Below are 15507 nucleotides of genomic sequence, written 5' to 3'. Positions count from 1 at the left end.
GCAGAATACAAACAAAATAGAATTAAAATATCACTAAAAATACGATAAAGTACAATTAAAATACAATTAAAATACAATTAAAATACAATTAAAATATGATGATCCACTGTCACTGATCCCACTCCACAGGTTTTACAGCCTTCTTTTATTCCTTTAACTGGTACTTTCATTGGTTTTTGTTCACGTTTTTGCTTATTTTTACCCTTTTTACTTAATTTCAGTCATTTTTGGCATATTTTTGCACATTATTATTATTATTATTATTATTATTATTATTTTATTTTATTTTTTTACATTTTTATTGATTATTTGTTCATTTCATTAACTGTTTTACATAAACCCAGTGTGTCCATCCACCGTCACTGATCCAACTCCACATGTTTTACAGCCATATTTTATTCACATTATTCATTTCACTTGGTATTTTTATTTGTTTTTATTCATTTTGTTGCTAATTTTATAATGTTTCTTCAATTTTGTTCACGTTTATTATTTTGTTGATTTGTTTTTTTCAATTTTGTTCATTTTATTGATCGCTCAGGCTGTTTTTGTTCACCTCATTGCTTATTTTTATCCTTTTTAATAAATTTCAGTCATTTGTGGCGTAATTTTTTCACATCATTATTATCATCTTATTTATTTATTTATTTGCATTTTTCATTGATTATTTGTTCATTTCATTAACTGTTTTACATAAACCCAGTGTGTCCATCCACCGTCACTGATCCACCTCCATATGTTTTACAGCCGTATTTTATTCACATTATTCATTTCACTTGGTATTTTTATTTGTTTTTATTTATTTTGTTGCTTATTTTATAACGTTTCTTCAATTTTGTTCACATTGCTCATTATTTTGTTGATTCAGTGGTTGGTTCAAGGTTCAATGACATAAAGGTCGGATAAATGAAACCTGGACGTTCAGACCCAAGTCACATTGAAAAATATCAGATCTGTATCAGATTTAGGACCACATATGAAAGTGGTCCGGGTCAGATTTAGGACCACATATGAAAGTGGTCCGGGTCAGATTTAGGACCACATATGAAAGTGGTCCGGGTCAGATTTAGGACCACATATGAAAGTGGTCCGGGTCAGATTTAGGACCACATATGAAAGTGGTCCGGGTCAGATTTAGGACCACATATGAAAGTGGTCCGGGTCAGATTCAGGACCACATATGAGAGTGATCCGGGTCAGATTAGTGGTGTTCAGACTGTCTTTAACAGATCAGATCCAGGTCACATATGGGTATAAAAAAAATCTGATTCAGGTCACATTTAGCTGCAGTGTGAACGGAGCCGTAGTTTTTTTTTTTTTTTTTTTACATAAGTTTTTCATCTAAAACTAGATTTCCATCTGTGAACGGGATGTCCTTCTGTTTCCTCCTGTTTCCTCATGTTTCCTCCTGTTTCCTCCTGTTTCCTCATGTTTCCTCCTGTTTCCTCTTGTTTCCTCCTGTTTCCTCATGTTTCCTCCTGTTTCCTCCTGTTTCCTCTTGTTTCCTCCTGTTTCCTCCTGTTTCCTCCTGTTTCCTCCTGTTTCCTCTTGTTTCCTCCTGTTTCCTCCTGTTTCCTCTTGTTTCCTCCTGTTTCCTCCTGTTTCCTCCTGTTTCCTCATGTTTCCTCCTGTTTCCTCTGTTTCCTCATGTTTCCTCATATTTCCTCCCGTTTCTCCGTTTCCTCCGTTCCTCAGTTTCCTCCGTTTCCTCCGTTTCCTCGTTTCCTCATGTTTCCTCTGTTTCCTCATGTTTCTCCTGTTCCCTTGTTTCCTCCTGTTTCCTCCTGTTTCCTCATGTTTCCTCCTGTTTCCTCATGTTTCCTCTTGTTTCCTCCTGTTTCCTCATGTTTCCTCCTGTTTCCTCCCGTTTCCTCCTGTTTCCTCTGTTTCCTCATGTTTCTTGTTTCCCCGTTTCTCCGTTTCCTCATGTTTCCTCGTTCCTCGTTTCCTCATGTTTCCTCATGTTTCTCTTGTTTCCTCCTGTTTCCTCCTGTTTCCTCTGTTTCCTCCTGTTTCCTCCTGTTTCTCATGTTCCTCATGTTTCTGTTTCCTCCTGTTTCCTGTTTCCTCTTGTTTCCTGTTCTCTCATGTTTCCTCTGTTTCCTCCTGTTTCCTCTTGTTTCCTCCTGTTTCCTCCTGTTTCCTCCTGTTTCCTCCCGTTTCCTCATGTTTCCTCTTGTTTCCTCATGTTTCCTCTTGTTTCCTCCTGTTTCCTGTTTCCTCTGTTTCCTCCTGTTTCCTCTTGTTTCCTCATGTTTCCTCTTGTTTCCTCCTGTTTCCTCCTGTTTCCTCCTGTTTCCTCATGTTTCCTCCCGTTTCCTCCTGTTTCCTCCTGTTTCCTCTTGTTTCCTCTGTTTCCTCTGTTTCCTCCTTGTTTCCTCTGTTTCCTCTTGTTTCCTCCTTTCCTCCTGTTTCCTCATGTTTCCTCCTGTTTCCTCTTGTTTCCTCCTGTTTCCTCCTGTTTCCTCATGTTTCCTCCTGTTTCCTCTGTTTCCTCCTGTTTCCTCCTGTTTCCTCATGTTTCCTCCTGTTTCCTCATGTTTCCTCCTGTTTCCTCCTGTTTCCTCATGTTTCCTCCTGTTTCCTCCTGTTTCCTCCTGTTTCCGTGTGTTTCTGCTCTGGACGTCTTCATCACCTCCATCTGTCCTTCACCTCTGCTGCTGAATTACAATCAAAGGATCAAGAAGAAGAAGAAGAAGAAGACAGTGAGAAATAAACCAGCGTGGTGAAGTCATCCTGCGGTGAAAGGACGATCGGACACGTGGTCACATGTTTCACAACAGAAAAACAGTCCAGACGGATTTGGACGGAGACGACATGTAACACATTTAAGCCTTTAACACCAGACGTATCAAATGTGATCCATGAGTTTTGGAGCCCACTTCCTGTCTCTGAACAGGAAACACTGGGGACGTTGTGTTGTGTTGATGTAATCAGCTGATGACGCTTTAACGACAGAACGGACCAGAGGAGCCTGTGTGTGTGTGTGTGTGTGTGTGTGTGTGTTCTGAACTCTGCAGATCGGACTCTTTGAACACACTTATCTGCGTTTACATCATGAAAACACACTTTAGATTTAACCCTTTAACCCTTTGACACCAAACGTATTTGATCCATGAGTTTTGAAGCCCTCTACGGGATCAGTGTGATATTTTTTTGTCTTGAAAAACCTGATGTATACAATTAGATACATGCCATTAGGGATGTAACGATATGAAAATTTCAAATCAGTTATTGTGACCAAAATTATCACAGTTATCATAATTATCACGGTAATGTTCAAAAAGTACTTATACACACACTGAAATAAGTTAACCAAGTTGTATTAAAAATAAATAAATAAATAAATAAATAAATAAATAAATAAATAAATAAATAATAGGCACAATGTACCTTCTGTGGCAGAAACATTCAAATATTAACCTTTAGTGGTCTGAGCCTATTTTGTCTATTTTTGAGCACTTTTGATATTGCCTTTATATACTATATAAACAAATGTTTACTATACTCATGTTTGGGATCTTTTTTTTCAGCACAACTTCATCTATCTCATCTGTCTATTATTTTTTCACTTTAACCTACTATATCAACACAAAAGGCCAGAAAACAGAAAAAATTGGACCAATGGCCCTGTATCTTACCGGCCAAATTCAAAGCTTAGGTAAATGTATCCAGATGTCATTTATTCTCCCCCAGTTCTGTGTATTTATTCTATTACAGAAATAGTCCATGTTTTGCTCATATTCCAATCAGATCTGTAAAAAAATGAAATTCCAACTTGATATCATTGATACTGATTTATTGGATCAATCCACTTCCTATCTGTTAGAATGGGAACATTTTTCAAAGTCGCACCAAATCCAGAATCAGATCCGGATCGAAATAGTTTTTGTAACGGACAACAGACGACACTGGACGCTGCATGACGACAATAGCTTATGGCCTTCCGGACGGTAAGCTAAAAAAATACAAAATCCAATTTGAAAAATGTATATAATTTATTGCATAAATAACACACAGATACTTAATGAACCTCTTCAAAGATTTTAAAAGTGAATATCGGTTCCAAATATTAGGTATAGAAAATTAAAATTGTAATAAATTCAAACTATACTCAAATATTTTACATAAAATCAGATCTTTACATTGTTTTTTTCCCCTAAAAGTGCGGTAATCAAACACAGTTATCATGATAGTTAGAATTTAAATGGTAATACTAACCGTCTACAATTTTACAGTTTATCGTTATACCGGTAATCGTTTCATCCCTACATGCAATACACAGATAATCCACCAGGGGGAGGAGCTCATTCACCAGAGGCCTTTCCAGTGACACTACAAGACTGACATTAATGAGGAAGGAGGAAGAACTGGGACCATTTAGAAAGGAATTAACAATTTGTTAGACATAATAATAATAATAATAATAATAATAATAATAATAATAATAATAATAATAATAATAATAATAATGGATTAAATTTATATAGCTCTTTTCTATGAACACATACTCAAAGCGTGTACAATGTATCCATTATTCCTTCATTCTCACTCAGGTGGGTTTAAACTACATCTGTATCCACAGCTGTCCTGGGGCAGACTGACAGAAGCACAGCTGACCGTTTATGAACACCACCAGCACTATCACTATTATATACAATTACTGACCTGAATTCACCACAAAAATGCTGATAAAAGTCATAAAACTCTTCCATGTCTCTCTCACCGACTGCGCTCTGCTGCTCTAAGCTCCACCCACTTCCACCCCTCCCCCTCAGCCAATGCTGACCTCTACCCTAATGTGTTCTAGACCAATAGAAAGAACCCAATGTCAGCTAAAAGAAGACCACTGGGCTCTGTCAATAACAGGTCAAGAGGACGGACGGACGGACGGATTTTTTTTTTTGGTTTTGGTTTTCTGGTTCTGATTCTGGTTCTGGTTCTGGTCCTGGTGTAAGGCCCAGTCCTGGTCCTGGTCTAAGGCCCAGTCCTGATTCCAGTCCTGGTCCTGGTCCTGGTCCTGGTCCTGGTCCTGGTCCTGGTCCTGGGCCCAGTCCTGGTGTGTTGGTTCAAATCCTCTGTAAACTCCGTCCTGGGCTGCGGTGCTTCCTCTTCTTTCGTGGGTTTCGGTCGTTCATGTCTGTTTTCCACTTCCTCCTCTGCCTGCAGCCAACAGCCTCAGGCCAGGGGGAAGAAAAGACCACATCAAGTCCAGAATTAGACGCAGCTGTAAATATTTGATGAGCTGCTGCGGGTTTTCAGCAGCTTCACGGGTGTCCAAGGTCAGACGGATCTGCAGTCGCATCGACAACACAGAAAAAAACAAGCACAGATATCGCATGTAGGCCGAAAAATCATACATGAAGAAGGAGAACGGTCCAGATGTGCATGTGGAGGAATGTGGACGAATGTGGACGAATGTGGACGAATGTGGACAAATGTGGACGAAGATAAGAATGACATAATTAGAGTGAAAAGACGAAGCACCAGGACTGAATTAAATGGGTCCATGTTTACAAAAAATAAATAGTTCCAACGTCATGTTTTATCTGAATCTAAACCCAGATGAATGAAGGTCGACAGGTTCCTGTTTACGTTTTAGTGAGGATACTAAATATAGAACATTATTATATTATGTTATATATAGGCAGAATATTGATAAACTTGTACTCATATTTCTTAACAAATTTAATTTTTTCAGGTTCTTCACATCCTTTTTGTTTGGAAAGTTTGTAAATGTGAATATTGGCGTAACTGAATGTTAGTTTTTTGCACTAAAATAATTTGGAGTTGTCATTATGTATTGGTTATCATGCTATTATTGTACTGGTCCGGCCCACTTCAGATTAAATTGGGCTGAATGTGGCCCCCCCAGAAGAACAGGAGTTTGACAGCCCTGGTGTCATGTGTAGAGTGTACCAGAGTAACTAACTGTTTTTCCTGGGAGAACCGCTACAAAAAGACATGTGCGCCCAAGGAAAGTTTTCCAAACATGGTGGACAAAAGTACACGCAGGTGGAAAGTTTGGACATTCTGGGAAATAATTTACATATTCTAGGAAAAAGTTTTAATTATGTATTTGTATATGATACATTAATACTGGGAAGTAGTTGCATATGTATATATGCTGTCCAATCTGGATAGAGACCAGTGAAAATGTACCCTATCGTGGACAAAGCCAAAAAAAGGCGGGCTCTGATGTCACTAGAGTAATGTTCTAAATATGGTAAAAAGGGGTGTGGTCTATAGCTGAAACCCAACCTATTTTTGGGCAAATAAAAATGGTCTCCCAGAGCGAAAAAGTCAGTTGTTTCTGCAGATTTCAACTCAGTGTTTATTTGTGGTATGAATAATTATTCTGATAGGAAGCGAAATGATAGACTGTTTTGTGGAAAAGGGGTGGGATTAAAGAAGTTCCACTTCCTCCCACTTGAATATGCAAATGAAGTAGTACTTTGTTTTCATGTATATGTACAGGCTTTTGTTTTTGTTTGTTTGTTTGTTTTATTATAATCTGTTTCATTTATTAAGAAAAAATAAAAGTGGGATTACGTGGTTTTGTTGTATATTCGAACTAAATAAATAAATAAATAAACTAAACACTTTCTGCATCTCGAATTCTGCTGGATCTCCGTCTTTGACTCTGTGTGTATTTCCTTGACAAAGTTCCAGTACATAGATTAAGGAGTACAGACATAAACTCAACATTCCAGAGGACAGTGGAGAGGAACGTCTAACAGACCAAAGACATCTCCCACCTGTGAACGTAAATTTTATAAACCAGTAAAATCAGACGTAGGAGGCCGTCATGTTGGATTAAACACCACCTGCCCTTCCAATAAACAGAAATGACACATAAAAGTACAACCAAAACCCAGCAGCTCTTACATTTACATGATTATATGCAAGTGGAACCATAATTCTGATGATTATTTCCCATTTCTGCAACGGCGTCCTCTTGACTCAAGGACTTCAACCCAAGGAGGCGTTTGAATCCACCCATTAGAAGCATAAAAGTTCCATCAAGGTCCGTTCGATGTTTCCAAAACGCCGGATCAATCCACCGATACACGCAGCGCCCTCATGCATCATTCAACGCTGTCAATAATTAAAGCCATGTATAATTAAAACCTGCCCTGAGATGTGAAGGCTCAGAGGAAACGGTGGCGGCGGCCTGGCTTCAGTCCATCTGCACTGATGTACGCTCCGACACCACCGCCGCCGCTTCCATCCATCTGCCGTGGAAACCCAACGATTCCCATGAGACGGTAGAAAATAGGGACCACACTTTTAGAGGAAAAAACCAAATATAAAGATCTGTTTTTATGTCAAATATTTGCGTACAGTTTTAATGTATTACAATTTTGATTTTCTATACCTAATATTTGGAACCAATATTCACTTTTAAAGTCTTTGAAAAGGTTCGTTAAGCATCTGTGTGTTATTTATGCAATAAATTATATACATTTTTCAAATCGGATTTTTTTTGTGTGTGTGTTTTCTGGCCTTTTGTGTTTTTATAGTAGGTTAAAGTGAAAAAATAATAGACAGATGATATAGATGAAGTTGTGCTGAAAAGACAGACACCAAACATGGGTATAGTAAACATTTGTTTATATAGTATATAAAGGCAAAATCAAAAGTGCTCAAAAATGGACAAAATAGACTCAGCCCACTAAAGGTTACTATTTGAATGTTTCTGCCAAGAGAAGGGACATTGTACCAATTATTATTATTATTTTTTTTAATTTAATTTTATTTATTTTTTAAAATACAACTTGGTTAACTTATTTCAGTGTGTGTTTCAGTACTTTTTGAACATTTTGAGCACAATTTCAATAATACCACAATAATAATGATAACTGTGATAATTTTGGTCACAATAACCGTAATATGAAATTTTCCTGTTGTTACATCCCTAGTAGATAACGGAAGAAAAAAGAAAATGCAGGTCTGGATGTTTGATGGAAGCCGATAAAAGGTCGTACGTGAACTTTTTACAGCTCAGACAGCTGGTGTTCATCCACCGAGGATCAGGAAAACGACATCAAAACAAGTAAAAAGAAAATGGATTCAAACAGATTTTAATAAACGATCTCCAGTTATTTCAGATTTTTCATTTAAATGAGTAGGGGTGTTCGAGAATATCAGTTCTGCGATATATATCGTGATATTTCATTTCACAATACTGTATCGATATTAAAAAGTACTATATCGATATTTTTAGGTGTTTATTCAAATGCAGATATGGAGGAGGTTTAGTTTTGTTTTTTGGTTTTCTTTATTGTTTATATCTTATTTATTATTATTTAACACTGTTTTATTAAATAATGGTTATTTTTGAAGCATCCTAAAAGCCTTTTTTACTGTCTGAGAGGCAGATGTTTGTTCCTTTGGAAACGAGGAGAATTAGAAAAATGTTGTGATATAACATTAGATCCTGTTCTGAAGTAAAAATGTGTTTAGTATTTGTGCAGATTTGTGCTGTAATTCAATTCTTCCGGGAAATAATCTTAAAAAAAAAAGAAACAAACAAAAAAATTGCCTTTTTAACAGTATCATGATATATCGTGATATGTCGTATTGTGATCCTAGTATTGTGATTTGTATCGTATCACCAGATTCTTGCCGATACACAGCTCTAGAAATGAAGCTGAGACAGAGCAAACCCATCCACTGACATGTTTTTCTTTTTTTTCATTCTCTCTCTTCTTCTTCCAGTTTCCAGGTGAGAACATTACGCTCACTTTACACTAAGGACGTAACGGTTGGAGGTTTTGATGCTACGAATATCATCAGAGAAATAATCACGGTTTCATGAAAACATTGATTATTTTGTGTGGGGGGGGTTATACTTGGGGGTGTGGTCTGTGCCGTGCGTACCCTACAGGTTGTGTCCGTGCAGATCATGTGACCGTGCGTCCCTTTACAAAGTCAAAGTGACTCTGTTCCTAATTCCTCTAGGCCTTCTGCTGTTGTGAAGCTCATTTACCTGTTCCCTACCTCCTGAAACTTCACTAACTTTAATTTAAGGGGCAGGACCATTGTTTAAGGGGGCATTACTTAGGCCCAATCCCAATTCAGCCCTTAGCCCCTCCCCCAGGGCTGTCAAACTCATTTTAGTTCAGTTCCACATTCACCTCAATATGATCTGCAGTGGGCCGGACCAGTAGAATAATACCAGTGAAAAAGTACAATTACATTATGGTAATGTTTACATCTACAAGGTTTCCTTAAAAATCTGAATAACATGAACAACTTGGAATGTGTTCAGAAAAACAAACGCAGTTTCAACAATATTCTGCCCCAGTTTATCAGTTTATCATTTACACATGTGCATTCCAACTGACATTACAAATACAAATACACAAAACATTTAGTCACAGGTAGAATATTGATAAAGTTACATTTACTTTTCTAAAGATATTTCATATTTTTCATATTTGTTCAGATTATTCACATTTTTTGTAAAAGAATAATTTGTTAATGTAAACATTTTCATGTAATTTTACTTTTTTATATTAAAACAAAAATAAAATCTGTATTTGTCATTATTCATAGGTTATGATGATAGTATTTTTCTGGTCTGATCTAATTGAGATCTAATTGGACTGTATGTGTCTGTATGTGGAACCTGAATTAAAATGATTTTCACTCCATTGATTGTTAATATCTTCAGTGTAATTTTGGCATTTCACATCTTCATCCTACAGGCTGGATTGGACCCTTTGATGGGCCGGATTTGGCCCCAGGACGCATGTTTGACCCCTGTGCCCTACCTCTTCACCCGTACACTTGGCACGACCCCTTGAAATGGAGCTGGAATGTGGCGTTTCCACGACGTGGTACCGGCTCCACCTGGCTCCACTCAGCCTTTTTGTGTTTCCATTACAAAAAAGGACCTGGAATCTGGTACCTGGCACTAGTTTTTTGGTATCTCCTCCGCTGAGGTTCCAGGTATATTTACAAGTGTATCTGTAGGTTAGTCCACATGATGACAGCCCATAAAACTACACCATGGTCGGAGGACGTTCAGATGTAAGAATTCAGCATGAGTTTGACGAGACAACACGCAGTGAGTGAGTTTATCAGCAACTCAGAGCAGATGACATGGAAGTAACGAACCGCATCGCTATGACGACCAGGTACTGTAAAGTGGGTAGTATCCTGTGATGGAAACGGTCTACAGGAATAGGAGGACCTGGTACCAGACAAAAAATATTAAAATGAGTAAAAAATGAACAGAATCACTATGAAAATAAACAAAAATAAATTCACAAAATTCTCATGAAAGTGAACAAAAAATGAAAAAAATCAATGGAAATGAACCAAAAAAATCTGAGAAATGAATTTCGAGTTCACGTCTCCTGGTGGTTTTACCCATAATCCTCCGCTCCCACAGGCCTACGCTGCAGCCTCTGTTAACGGTAAACGTTCCCGTTGTTTTGGACGGAGGCGGATCCGTCACAGGAAACACGGAAAAGGAGGCGTTCATCAATATTTCACCGAACACGACAACGAAAAGGAGGCGGTTCAGCGCTGACGTTTGTGTGTCATTATTCACATGTTTGTGTTCGTTAAAGCTTCAGCTGAGACGACGTCAGCGTGTGTTTCAGAAGTTTAACCCTTTAACCCCTGACGTGTCTGTGCTGAGTGTTCTGAGCGTAGGATTTATTTAAATATTCAGATAAATTCAACCGTTTACTCAGTAGTTACATTTATTCATGTTTATTATTTTGGAAGTATTTTATTCATTTTTGTTCATTTAGTTGCTTATTTTGTTTATTTTCCTGATTTTGCTTTTTATTTATTTTTTTGTTCAGTTTGTGGCCTATTTTCTTCATGTTTTGTTGGTTTATTGTTCAGTTTTGTTCATTTTATTGGTCACTTTAGCTTCAACTGTTTACTTAATAATTAAATTTCCAGTCGTGTTGATAGAATAGACCTGGTTCTTTCCATGGACATCTGAGCATGCTCAGTTCACCCCCCACGACCTGTGGAATGGGGGGTAAAACACAGAGCAGTGAGTGACACTGACTCACTCTAAAAACAGACAGTTCGGGCTTTTTTTAAACTTTTTTTTTTTTTTACACCATTTTCCTTGTGTTTTTTTGTTTGTTTGTTTGTTTTTGTTTTGTTTTTACTGTTGTGTTGTTTTTGTTGGTCAGAGGAGAATAAACAGAAACAGTACGATGACATGAGAAATGAGATGCAACAAGATGAAAATGATGCAACCAGTTGGAAACCAGGTAAAAGACACAGCAGAGTGAAAGTGACGTTAAAGATGAAAGACAAAACAACATGATGCAACAAGAGGAAAAATACACAAACTACACACGATGAAAACAACAGAAAAGACACAAAAAAGACAAGAGACGAATCCAATGGAAAATGGAAATGATGCAACATGACGAAAACTACGCAAAAAAAGATGCAACAAGATGGAAACCAAGTAAAAGACGCAACAAAACAAAAATGTTGCAATAAGATGAAAACAACACAAAGCACAAAAGTACAAATACAAACAAGTACAAGAAAAAAAACAATGTAAAAAACACAAAACAAAACAAAAATGATGTAACAAGACAGAAACTACACAAAAGATGCAAAGCACAAGACAAACATGGTGCATCTGAAGATAAAAAATTTTTTTAAAAAAAGCTCTAAAATTAAAAATAAAAATGATCATTCTGGATCATTCTTTCACTCTTCATGCTAGGCTAGGCTAACAACAGCTACACTGAAAGACGTTTGTTTCTGCTAATTTCACATTTTCATCTCTGTCGTCCTCAGCTCTTGCAATAAAGGGAAATAAAAAAGTTAATTCCCTTTTTTATCCTCGTTGAAAAATTTGATGTCTGCATTTGACCCATTTTACACAAAGCAGCCAGCATTAGCATTTAGCATGTTAGCCCCTTGAGAAATTGGATTCATTGGTGAATCTTCCACCAAGACAACTAAATTGTGAGACTGATGTTAAATGTATGCGAGGTTAGTTAAATATGATGTTTTTTGTGTACAAAACCAATAAATTAGCTTTAGCATTAGCTATAAAACTATCAGTCTGGCTGGTTTTACACCTACTTCTTCACGCTAGGCTAGGCTAACAAATTTAAACTTGTGAATTACTACTTTTGGTCGATGAAAGAAACTTGATTCAGTCTCTGCATTTTACCCATTTTAAACAAATCAGCTAGCATTAGCATTAGCACTTTAGCATTACTTATCCACTGTGAACTCTTGCATTTCAAGGGAATTAAACTATGAAACTGGTGTTACAAGTATGTTTGGTTAGTTAAATGTCAGTTTTTTGTGCATAAATCAAACTAATTAGCTGTAATATTAGCTTTCAAGCTATCAGTCTGGCTGTTTTTTACCTACTTATTCATGCTAGGCTAAGCTAACAACATCTAGAATTATGATTTAATACTTTTGGAGGATGAAAGACATTTCATTCAGTCTGTATTTTCCACATTTTCCACAAATCAGCTAGCATTAGCATTAGCACTTTAGCATTACTTATCCACTGTGAACTCTCGCACCTCAAGGGAACTCAACTATAAGACTAGTGTTAAAAGTATGTTTGGTTCGTTAAATATCAGTCTTTTTGTGTCTAAGCCAAACTTATTAGCACTAATAATAGCTTTAAAATTATTATTCATGCTTGGCTAAGCTAACATCTGAACTTATTAATAAGCTAAATAAGTTGACAAAGTGTTCTCATCTGCAGGTTTGGTTTTGTATTTTGTATTTATTTATTTTCTACCCTTAAATGTTCACCACTTCGGACAAAAGTAGAAAACGCAGGTAAATGCCAATGTGTGTTTTTATTGTGTGTATGTGTATGCGTATTTTTTATGTGTATTTTTATTTATATATATTTAGTTGATAATCATGTGTATGTGAATGTTTTTATGTGTATTTCTATTTCTATATATTTAGTGGATAAATCTGATAATAATAATAATAATAATAATAATAATAATAATGATAATAATAATAATATTCTTATTATTATTATTATTTTTGTTGTTATTTTTGTTATTATTATTATTATTATTATTATTATTATTAATAATAATAATAATAATAATAATAATAATAATAATAATAATAATAATAATAATAATAATAATACTAATAATAAAGCTCTTCTGTCCTCATCATTGATCTGTTTTCCGTCTCAGTCTGTGTTCAGTCGATGATTTAACGTTGATTCATTGGAACTGAGTGTTAGAAAAAAAAATCAGAACATCATAAATTAGCGAGTTTACAGCTCAGCGGGCCAGATGGCGCCGCTAGTTGAGGGACACATTTTAATTTGATCAACCAGATGTCCTCGTACACTTGGTGTTTATTTGCGGTAAAGAGACCTTGACAACATCATGTCAGACGTCATGTTCGTCGGCCGACAGATGGTGTGGACAGGAAAGAAGCCCACCAGCACCTTCACAGGCCCATCAGCTGGACCCTTCACTGCAGGTCTGGACTCAAACCCACCAAAACTAGCACGTCTGAGTCTGAGGGGTTTAATGCTGCCTTCAGGTGCCATCGGGAAAATGAGACATCCAATACTTTAAATCTCTTTCAAATTTCACACGTATTTGCACTGGTTTTAATGTAAGTGTGTGAATCAAGTGTTTTATCTTCTGTTTATGTTTTAGATTCTATTTATCCTATTATTGTATATCTGTTTTTATCTGTTTTCACTAGCTTTAGCTTTAACATTAGCTTTAAAACAATCAGTTTTCACACTTCTTTATATTAGGCTAGGCTAACAACATCTAAACTTATAACTGAATACTTTGGAGGCTGAAAGACACTGGTTTCTGCTGCTAATTTCACATTTTTTATCTCTGTGGTCCTCTGCCCTCGCAATAAAATTAGATAGAAATTAATTCCCTTTATTATCTTTGTTGGGAAATTCAGTCCCTGCATTAACCACTTTACATAAAGGAGCTAGCATTGGCATTAGCGCTTAGCATATTAGGTTGTCAAAAACCGTATTCATTGTGAATTTTACACCTCAAGACAACTAAATTATAATTTCAACAGTTATGTTATTTTTTATTAAAATTATAATTTCCTTTATTATCTTTGTTGCATTTTACCCACTTTACACAAAGGAGCAAGCATTAGCATTAGCACTCAGCATGTTAAACCCACAAAAACTGTATTCTTTGTGAATCTTAGACCTGCAGCACATTTTTGAGGTTTTTCTGCACATTTTCAGTTTCATATGTTCATTAATTCATTGATCAAATGGTTTGTTTTTTTATATGTGATGAAACCTGAATGAGCAGAAAATATTTATATAGATATATTTTGGTAAATTGATAGTTTCAGCTCTGCTCATATCATCACGAAACAGTCTAATAATAATAATAATAATAATAATAATAATAATAATAATAATAATAATAATAATGGTAGAAATCAATAAAGGGCATGACATTCTATTTGTAAATAAATTAGACCCTAAAATGGTCCTTAAGACATTTTACATTTCAGTTAAATCAGTGTCTGACTTCGTTATTTTCCTAAAACATCTGAATTGGAGTTGATCATCTTCATTGTCTGTTTGATGGACTCTGCTGCTTCCTAGTGGACAAACACAGAACTGCACCCAGGAGGTGGAAGTGGAACAGGAGTAAAAGGAAAAGTGAGGAAATAAGGATCATAATTCACTCAAACAATAATCATAAAAATCACTCAATAAAAAGTAAAAAAAAAAAATAAATAAATAAATAAATAAATAAATAATAATAATAATAATAATAATAAGAAGAAGAAGAAGAAGAAGAACAACAACAACAATAACAATAATAAGAATAAGAATAATAAGAATAAGAATATCAATAATAAGAATAACAACAACAATAACAACAATAATAATAACAATAATAAGAATAAGAATAATAAGAATATCAATAATAAGAATAATAACAACAACAACAATAACAATAACAACAATAAGAATAATAAATATGGAACACCAACTGAAAAATAAAACAGATCTCTATTATATATTTTTTTCTTGTTCTTTGTCAAAGTTTCATGTTTAGTTACAGAAACAGGTTTTAATCCAAATGTCAGATGATAAATTATAAATAAAATTCAGATTTTTGTTAAATCCTGGTTGAGTTTAGTTTAATAAACATAAAAAACATGTGATCCTTTCTCTTTTCTTTATTTCCTTCTTTCTGTTAATTTTAAGCAGCAAATAAATTACAAATCTATTTTGAAAATATGTAAATAACATGTAAATGTGTCCAGAGGCAGTCGTATAAATAACAGGTCCTCTTTTCTGTTTCCTGTTTCTGTTTTCTGTAGTTTTGCTGCTGTCAAACACACATGCTAATATATTCTTTATTTTTATTCAGATGTGACTTGATTTTCCTCTTTTCTTTATCATTGTTCATCATTTTAATGCAGTTTTCATATTAATCTGATTCAGATGGAAAGTATTTTTCAGATATCACTGTCTTTGAATCACAGTTTGTCCAT

Source organism: Sphaeramia orbicularis, chromosome 9 (assembly GCF_902148855.1).
Source record: "Sphaeramia orbicularis chromosome 9, fSphaOr1.1, whole genome shotgun sequence".
Classification (NCBI taxonomy): domain Eukaryota; kingdom Metazoa; phylum Chordata; class Actinopteri; order Kurtiformes; family Apogonidae; genus Sphaeramia; species Sphaeramia orbicularis.
Note: the sequence above shows the minus strand (reverse complement) of the source record.